Consider the following 10,869-nt stretch of genomic DNA (forward strand, 5'->3'; position numbering starts at 1 on the left):
AGAGACAAAGGGAGACAGACAGAATATGTCTCTATGACTCCTAGATAATTTCTAGACGCATGTATATGTGATTTTCTTTTTAACATTTGAGCCTGAGCCTGTAATAATTATATGGGACTCTTTCTTTGTTTATAACAAACAGAAAAGATGGTCCTTTACAGTAAGGGGGTCTCATTCTTTTTTTCTTTTAATCGTTTAATTGACCATTTTGTTTGGGAAAGGCCACAGTTTGTATACTGAATCAGAAATGTTTGTCAGAATTTGGGCAATGATTGAACCCAAACATAATCTGAGATTTGTTAGGAGTAATTTGAACAGCCAATCAATTTCAAGCAACCAGTTCAGAATTTATTTAACCATTGTAGGGTAGAACTTCTCTAGAGGTTTTTAGCATATGTGACTCTGATCTATTGTGCATTTTGAATTCGTAGATGAAAAACATAGTGAACATACAAGTTAGTTAAACCAATTTTTATCAAGATGAAGCTTTATAAGCCCATTTAAAAGTTTGTTGAATTCTTTCAAAGTCTAAAATCGGGCATACTTTTTCAAATTCCTTTTCCTCTAAGGATGGCAATGGGATTTAATTCTAGCTAATGAAGGGAATGAAAGTTAGCAGAGGAGAGTTTCCTTTTTTAATTACCTGTAAAAATCTCATGAGAAAGTCTTTTTGGAATATGTAAACCATCCTAGAGGTAAAACAATCATAGTATAATCATGAGAAAGAAAACAAAACTCAAAAGTTGGTACCACAGGAAGACAGAATGCACTTATCCTGTGAATTCAAATGTTCTTACAGATACTGTGAGTGGTCACCAGCAGAAGTAGGTATGAGCCATGAACTACTTATACAGCTTGGGGGTGAATTTTTGCTGAAACAGTTCCCCTCTTCTCATCCAGGTGATCACTTGGTCAGGGTAGGAGTCGTTCCTACAGTCAGGCTCACTAAGGTTCCTCATCTGCCAAAAGAGCCAATGACAGTTGCTTTGTGGCATCAAAATAACTACTTATAAAGCAGCACTCACAAAGTACTTTGCACAGTAAATGATAGTTATTTTAACAGAGACATCACGAGGAAATTACATCTAAGATCCTTTTCATTTAGCCAAAGTTCCTGTTAAGCAAGCTAAGCTGTCAGGACAGTCACTTCCATTCTATCTGCTGACAATCATTTCTGGAACCATCTGGGGGGGGGATTAAAACAGTGAAATAAACACATTTAAACATTAGTAAACATTCTCACATCAAAGGAAATTATCTTTAAAACATTTTTATCCAAGCTTTCTGCAATTGTTTACTACTATTTTAAAAAATAATGAATAAATACTACACATTTCCTTTCCTACTCAGCAGAGGATGCCTTTGTAGTTATCATTGTGTAGAAATACTACTTTAGGTCTATACTGAAGAAGAAAATATAAAGGTCCAGAAAGATGGGACCTTCTTAGTTTCTGTTGAAAGCTGTTGACCAAAGAATAGGCTGTGTGCAAATCCAGCTCAAACACTGGAAAGACTGATCAGACACTATAACGATTTCAACTGCAGGATAGTCAGTGCTGGTTTTTCATTCAAATTCCTTCATTAATTGGCAGTCAAGACTTTGACTTCTCCATTTTTGCCATTAACTCTGGCTCTGTCTTTACTAGTAAAGAAATAATAAATATGATAATGGAAAGCCTAACTAACAAATTATGTAGCATATTATAACTGTATGAGTCTTCCTCACACAATTTCTCTTACTTGCAACAATTATATGTCTGTAGTGCTTTACAACAGACCTTGTAGTACATAGTGGGAAAAAAAAACCCATAAATGAAGTATGAGGTATACTTAAAATCTAGGTTGAAAATATAATTTTCTTTGTTTAGCTTAATTCATTAACTAGTCAAATTCTAGATATTCTTATAGGCAAAGTGATAATAATGAAAGTAATAAAACTTCTTACTCAGCAGTTAAAATGCCAAAAACAAATGTCACACGAGGTCCTTTATAAGACTTGGCAAATTGTTTGTGCTCATCAGTGAGAGTTGTCCTCACTACGACCCTTGCAGGGCATAAGTTGGAATTACATGCCAGCTGGATGATTCCCAGCCATAAAACCTATTCACATGCCCAAGAAAACAACGATACCAGTAGTGCCACAGGAAGTCTGAGTGTGGAATTACTGACTCACACAATCAGTGTATTGTGACACGGTCAGTCAGACTAGGTAACAAGAGCAAATATTTCTCAAAGTTGACACAGTGACCGATTTCTGTCACAAGCTAGGAACACATTTACTTTTTTTTACAGTTGAGGGAATTGAGAGTTAGATGATTTAAGTGATTGACCTGAGATCATCATAAATTGTAAAAAACAAGATATGTGCTAAAAGCCTCTACTTCAAAGAATTAAGTATATATCAAATTAGTCCAATTAAAAAAAGAATACCCTGTATCCTAATATCAACTATTGTTCTCTTGTAGTTTGTACACCATTATACTCTGTTGATCAGAGTATACAATACCAGCTTTGGCCATGACTCATTCTCTCTGTCTCTGTCTCTTTCACTGTCTCAGTCTCTGTCTCTGTCTCTGTCTCTGTCTCTGTCTCTCTCTCTGTCTCTCTCTCTCTCTCTCTCAATATACTTTGGGCAATAAAGAGTCTGATGATCACAGAGTTTCAGAGCTTTATAACTCCCTCAAATTGTAAAAAACAGAGAGATTAAGTAACTTTTCCCAGTCTGCACAGCTGATCTGTGAGAGCCAGGCCAAGTACAGCTCTTGGACAAATCTCCTTAGTTGTTTATCATCTTAAAATCTTAGCTAAGTCACACAAGGCCATGACCTTGGTGGGTGTGACTGGGAGGGGGAGTTAGTGCCTCTAGTACACTGAGTGACTAGTGGGAACATATGAACATTTTTTCAACCCTGGGGAAATGACATAAGTGTCCATCATGAAATATTAGTTTGGCTTTTCTGCAACAATAAGAGAAGGAATAAAAAGAGCCAAGAGGAAAATCCATTCTGTTGCCAAGCTAATAACTCACCTTGTGCAAAATACGAACAATTAATGCAATATTTAAAAGAAGTTGTAGCCTTGCAGGAGATGATCTATTGGCTAAATAGATTCTGTGACATTTTGCAAAAGTGAAAGGTAATAATTGTCATACAAGAAGTTTTTAATGGGAGCCCGGAAGGCAGTAACAAAACCCAGACAGGAAAGCAATAATAGCAATCTCAATACTCATCACCCAGCGACACAGCCTGGAACTTTATATTTTCTTTTGTCGTGTCCTAGAATCCAAACAATTTACCTAAATCCAATTCAGATATTAGGGGTGTCTCATGTAGCAGTTAACTGAGGCTCTAACACAGTTGAGCCACTCAGAGCATTCATCTCTCTGAGAAAATCAGACATTTCAGTTGATCTCTAACTTACAAATGCATGCACTGTGCTAGGTAACTAGTTTCAGTTTAACTAGCCACCTTGCCTTTCATCAAGGAGGAAAGAGAAAGGACAAGGCAAGCCTAGAACAGAAAGAAGTATTTATCTTTAGAATAAGGGCTGGGAAGAAGTGATGATCTCGGGTATGGGATCTTCTTAATACAGAAAATGAGGAGAGAGAAAGGTGAGCTGACATGCCACAGGAGACTGTGTTCACAAAAGGCAGCTAGGAAAATTAAGTGACTACTTTTGTGGGTAAATACTATTTGTAGTATCCTTAAACTTTAAATTTCAGTAGGGCCCAAATCTTGTGTGTTGTTGGTGAGGAAATTAAGGCTCCAGAAGGAAAGGTTACTTTCCCAGATTTTGGTCATTTAGGGGCAAACCACGGTAAGCCCAGAGTCCTGTTTTGCAGTATAGGGATTTTCTTCAACTCCATGCAAAGATTTGTCAGTTATCAAAGGAAGAAAATGTGTCCATAATTCTGTCTCTCCTCTTTCCCTGCCCTCTCTTTAGTTATTATTGGGCATCTGTTATGTGCCAGACAGTGTCCTAGGTCCCAGAGACACTGGTTATAAGGTTTATTTTTCTCCTCATCTTTGTGTCCCCAGGGTCCAGCATGTGAGAACTATCTGCAAGTGCATAAAAACATAACACATATACAAGAATGAAAAATTTGTTACTTCTTTGAATTTGATCAATGGGATTTTTATTCCACTAAGTAAAGTTCTCCTGGACACTAAATTGGGTGAAATTTCTGTAGTTATTCTGTATTTAGAATTGAGAGAGGGACACTAAATGTATCTGTGAAAATTTGATAATTTATATTTAGATAAAATAATTTTCTTTTCAAAAAGTTTTTAAAGACACAATGCCCCATCTCGATAGAGTATTTATATTCTAGTAGGGATAAAAGAGACATTAACCTGTTGGACATATTTTGACTAAAGTAACGACCTAAAGGACTCACTTCAATACACAATAACAGATGATGCTTTTTGCATTTAACCGAGAGCTCCAGGTTCTGAGATTTCTAATGTGTCCTTGTAATTTCAGAACAGATTACTTGTTGAGACCAATTCATAATTTGGGTTAGGACAATGCTATTGCTGCCAGCATTTGCAGCCAGCCTGAATGAGTTTGGTTTGGAAATGTCTTGCTTGAATACGTGATGTAGATATAGAGTACAATTGCCAGTACTTCTTTCATATTTCAGGTTAAGAAGAAGTTGGCATTTTCAGAACAATGATGGTGTTTGATAGTTAACTGATCACTTGTATTCATTGTTTTCCCTCCTCAACCTGTTTTATTCAGCTTTTTCATTTTCTGACCTGAGTTAACAGGAAGTTTTTTCATTCTCATCAAAGACACGTTTGTCAGCTCTAATTTTAACTGTGATGAAAAGCCACGTGATGAGTAACCAAAGGACTTCTTCACCAAAAACAATCTCAGTTTAAAAATTTTTGTTAAAGTAGTTTGAAAAAAATGAGCCAGTAAAGTTGGAAAAAGCGTATGTCAAAATATACTTTCTGCTTTACATAGATGTTTCCCCTACCTATAAGTAGCATCAGTTTACTATTAAGTGAAGTTTTATGACACACTGTGAATATTTAAGCAATTTTGTACATTTTTGATTTTTAAATGCTCTAAGATTTTGTTATTAATTCATTATTTAGCAATTATGCATACTCCATAGCATTTCCCAAAAGTTGTAAGCAATATAAATGCACAAAATAAGAAAACATCTAAACAAAATTATGGCTTGTATATAAAATGAAATATCACGTGATCATTAACAACTATGTTTTGGAAATCTATACTGTGTTATAAATCATAAAAAAATCTTAAAGAGATTTAGCAAGGAGTAATAAAATGGTTAACCACAATTATATATTGTATATATTATATATATTGTATTATATATATTATATATATATTATATATATTGTATATATTGTATATATATATTATATATATTGTATCTATATATTATATATATTGTATTATATATATTATATATATTGTATATATTCTTCTGCTTACCTGTGTTTCTAATTTTCCTATATGAGATAATTATTTTCATAATAAAACTAAAGATAAATATTTTTTTAAAAAAACACAAGTATTCATTTTTTAGGTAGAGTTATTTCTTCTTTAAAATTTCTAGTTTAAAAATAATTTCATCTATTTTGGTTTAATTTTTGATATTCAAAATTTGAATGTTGTATGAAATTTTTCCAAATCAGTTTGTATTTTATTATTTCTCTGCACTGTATAAATTCTATGAGCTGTGGCATGATAATTTTTATTGGTGATAAGAATTAGTTTACTTTAACATTTATTTTTTTTACTATAAGTGGCTCAAAAAGATAAAATGAAAAATTTTTACAGAAAAAATTGTGAGAAAAGTTATAAAAAATGGTAATATCTTACATATTTTATAAAGGTTTCCAAGAACTGTCCTAGTGTGTACCAAGAATACCAAAAAACAGTGATTCAGAAGATTCACTTTCAATAAAATTGTTACTTTGGTCAATTTGTTTTTGACAAATCTGTCCTAGGGTCTCATACCTACACATTCAGACAGCTATTCATTTCATCATCAACTAAGGGCAGAATCTTCCCACACCTGAGAGACAGCTCTTCTATTCATTGCATTATTTGGTCCAACAGGACCAAAGGACTTTGGATACAGTAGAAATTCGAGGCATAGGTGTGCATGCTTAAATCTCCTCATGAACTCAAACACAAGCAGAAGCAGTACTGAAGCCCAGATTTTACAGAACTCCTTAATGTATACTGGAAAAATATGAAGTAGAGTATTTGGCATGTGACTTGGGTCTGTCTAAAGCAGGAATATTAGATGAACTCCCCACATTCTGGTTTTGGGAATGTAAGTCAATTTCTGAGTCTCTCATATCAGCAGTGTTAAGGTAATAATAACACTAAAGTCCTAGGGTGGGGAGGGCCGAGATAATGTAAGTGGACTAGGCAGAACGAGGGTCCCCAAAGTTGTCCACTTTCTAATATCCTTGGTCGCTGTGAGTAATGTTGCTAACCGGCTGGCCCTGTGAAGAGGAGATTCTCCCGATTAACTGGATGGGTCTGATGTGATCACGAGGGACTTTACCTCGGCAGGAAGGGGCAGCAGAGTCAGAGCGTTATGACGTGAGAAGGACTTGACCGGTCATTGATAGCTCTGAAGATGAAAGTGTACCCTGAACCAAAGTGTACAAGCGACTAGAGTCTGGAAAAGGCGTGAAACTGGATTTGTTCCTAGAACTTCCAGAAAAAAGCCACAGTTCTCCCAACACCTTGATATTTGGTATGAAAACCCATTTCAGACTCTTCATCTCTAATCCTGTAAGATAATAAATGGGTGCTTGAAGCTATTTAATTTGAAATAACTTGTTGAAGCAGTAGTGGAAAACAAGGTTCTGGTATTGAAAAGTGTGCTGCTGTTGTAACAGATTTCTAAAACTGTGAATATAGTTTTGGAATTGTACAAGGGAGAGAGGCTGGAAGAAGTTTGCAGGCCGTGATATAAAAACATTAGCTGTAATATACAATTCCTTCATGGAACATTAGTGGGAATATAGATACAAACGACTCTGTTGTTAACAACTGAGAAGAAAGTAAGCAGCACCAGAGAAGAAACCTAAATACCTAAAGACTTTCACACCTAAACTGTCATCAACAGATCTATTAATAGAAATATGAATGTGGAAGGCACTGCCAGTGAGACTCAGATGTAAATGAAGAACATGTTATTGAAACTGGAGGAAAGGAAAGCCTTATTTCATACTGGCAGGTAAATACCCAAGTTGTATCCTGTAGTTATGTGGAAAGCAAATATCATAAGAGTTAAATTTTGAGATTTCTCAGTTGCAGGCATAGCCTATTACCGCTTAAAGTAAAATATGAAAGTTTTCTAATTGCTTCTTACAGTAAAATAGGAGAAGAAAAATTGAAGGAAGAGCTCTTAAGTAAAAAGGAATCAAGACTTGCTGAGTTCTCCGCCTATACATATTGCAAATAATGCTAAAATTAGAAGATTTACTTTAAAGAAAGAGCTAGGATGAACAACTACCTCAGATGGATCGAAAGGTCAGAGTATTCAGTCACAGAGGGCTCTTTTGAAAAAATGAGGTCTGTAACTCACGGGTCTGCTTAGGCTCTCCCGAGAAGCTAAGAATAGATATGACATTATCCAGGAAAAATCTGTGGAGGAGCCTACTCAATAGAGTGGATTCCCTACAATGTACACTGAAGACACATACAGATCTTAAGAAATAGTACTTGGCTATAAAGAATGAAAAATTTGAGGTATTTAAGGAAAATGGATACACCTGGAAACTGTAACGTTGAGTGAAATTAATCAGACACAAGAGCTTGAAAAAATATGTGGTATTCCTTATGTGAGTAACGTAAAGCCCAAACAAATAACATGATAAAAGATGGACAGAAAGGGACAAGGAGATAGACCTTGTCCACTAGGGAAATTGTTCAAGATGATTTTAAATAGCATGAATTAAACATGAAAAAATAAAATAGAAGTGTTTTCCACTCCTAGCTTTTATTGAAATGAACAGAGGACATAAAATGAAATGTTTGTGAATTTTCAATGTTGTACAAACAATGGACAAGCTAATACAACTACTCAGATGCAAATACATGGTACTTTTCATAGAAAAGGGAGAAAGACTTTGGAGTTTTGTTATCCCGGAGGGCACAACCTTAAGTCACAAAGCACTACTTTTAAGCCTTGATCTAAATGGAGTTTGCTTGGCTATATTTCAAAATTGCTTGGGACCTATAAATGTTTCCTTCTATTACCTTCCTTGTTAGATTGGAATGTCTATATCTGGTATTCTGTTTCTGTTTCATCTTTGCATTTTTAGACCAGATAATTAGACCAGATATTGTTGAGATTCGTAGGCTCAAGGAGGGAGAAGAACTGTGCCTCTGGATATACCACACTCAAGACATTACACATACCTGATTTAATAAGTTAACGGCATTGCTTAGTTTGTGACTTCTAGCTATTATTGTTGTAAAATCACTTTGGGCCATAGAGAGTTTTTGTTTAAGCTCAGCATGTGAACCAAGAAGGAGACAGCTGCTTTCTCCCTGGGCAGGTACATTGGTATATGGAGTGTGAATGTTGCCCTGCGTGAACTGGGAAGAGTCTTCTGCCCCTGTGTTTGTTTCGCCTGTGAATTTATATAACAAAAAAAGTAAGTATGTAAAAAGAGCAAAAGGAGTCTAACTCCTTCTCTTTGATATTCATAATTACTAAAATGTATCTAAAGATCCAGGGCAATACTATTCCAGAGTGAAATAGCAAGAAAGTGCAACAGAGGCTCCAAATGATAATTCATTTCTAGAGTAAGAGAAACACAAACAGCCAGGTCATTCCCCCCAGCTGTGCAAGACATTGCGAGCAGGTGGGTGAGAAAATGCATTGTCTTGTTCTGATGCAGCCGGAGCAAATGACCTGGTCACAGCAAATCGTTTTAACAAGAAAAGTTAAAAGGGCAGAAAATCAAACTTCTGACTTTGGTGGTAACAGTAGTAGCAAATTTTGGAAAAAGTAACATTTGAATGAATAGCTATAGAATCACCTTATCTGAAGAAGGTGCCCCAGATTTTATTAGTAATATGGAAGTCACAAAAAGCAAGTGTTTGTGCATGAGTAAGTACCTCCTGGTCTTATGGGTATTGCAGGTGATTGAGAGGCCTAGGGAAAGATTGGGTTTTCCTGCTGTACTGGATAGATATGTATTCTGGGGTTATCGTTGTAGAGTGATGTTATTTATTTTCCAGACTAGTATGGTGGGATATTACTGTTCTAATATCATCATCATTATCCCCAAACATTGTGATCATCAACAATTATCCTTGTTATTGCTCCATGGAATTCATATTTGCATTATTTTACTGAGGCATTATTGAATATTGACATTTTAAAGATTTTACACAATGAAGGAAGTAATGTGACATCTTATTACAATAGATTGGCTGTTTTTATATTACTTCATTAGACCTGCATATAATACTTCATATCCCATTTTAAAAGCTATTTCTCCATGTGTTTCCAGAAGGATTGAGGACTGTACTAACATAATTCCTTTAATTCCTCTTAAAATCACAGTGTCAGGTCACAGTCACTTCCTCTTCACGCGGTGTTCTTGAGGGATTATTCTTTGTGTTACATCAAAAGACAGAAGGTATCATCTACTCATGGAGTCAATAGCACAGCACTAGCAGCTGCCACAGCTGCTTGCCATTCAGTATTACACTCCTGTCCTTTCCAGCATATGAACAAGCATTGATATTGCCACATGGTTGTTTATTTCTGGCTATAATCCAAATTTGTATAATGATGAAATAATGTGATTTCCATCTGCCCTAGCATTCCCGAGGATTTATGCCTATTTCTTTTGTTGTACTATGATTTGGATTGAGACTAAATTGCCAAGTTTGTTTCTCAGGGATGTATGCCATGTGTTCAAGACTCTGTATAAAGAGCCACAACAGGGGAAGTTTATGGGGGATATGGTGGATTTGTTTTTAGTTCTTTTGCATTTGGGTTTATAGTCCCTCCTCATCACTGTGTTCCATGATAGAGTGGGATGCATTCTACTCTTGAAAAGGGTGCTTTGGAGAAGAGGGATGGGGGACTAAGCCTAAGCTACCAGAGATCATATGCTTTGCTTCAGACAAAAGGGATGTTAATAAAATTTGGGAAATTGTAGTAATGACAGTAAGGATAAAACAACTACTATTGTTTTTATTTGAGTGAATTCTAAGGATTTTATACATGTTATCTCATTTATCCCATCCATTATCCTCTAAGGGTTTGTATGAATGTCATTTTAGAGGTGAGGAATCAAAGCCCCTAAAAGTTGTGCTTCTTCTTCATCACATAATTAGTAAGTACTGGAGATAGGATCTAGCCAGGGTGATGTTAAAATCTGCTCTCTTAACCTTCACACATGTGGTCTCCTCCTACTTGGTAAGACTATGTTACATTTACGAGTGATTCATTCTATTCATGACACAACTAAAAATATATAAATTGAGTGGTTTAGAGTTGCAATAAGATCAAACTGCTTGCAAAATAGAAGATTCTATTTTTGTGATTTAGTTTGTGTGGGCACAAACTAAAGTGGTGATTTTGAAGTCTTCAGAGTCACAAAGAAATGGAATAGCTGGGCCAAGTAGTAGTGATTCTATAGCAAGCAGATCTGTGTGGGACAGATCTGCACGGGACTTACAAGAGTGCTAAATAAGTTGTGTCTAATACTTAAGGGAAGAGAAAACATTTTGGAATACTAAGGTTTGGATATGGTTTGAGTGTGCCCCACAAAAGTTTATGTACTTGAAGCCTGTTTTCCAGTGCAGTGGTATTGAGGTGGTATGACATTTAGCAGGTGGTGC

This window comes from Cavia porcellus, unplaced genomic scaffold (genome assembly GCF_034190915.1).
Source record: "Cavia porcellus strain 051 isolate PalLab524CR breed Dunkin Hartley unplaced genomic scaffold, mCavPor4.1 scaffold_8, whole genome shotgun sequence".
NCBI lineage: Eukaryota > Metazoa > Chordata > Mammalia > Rodentia > Caviidae > Cavia > Cavia porcellus.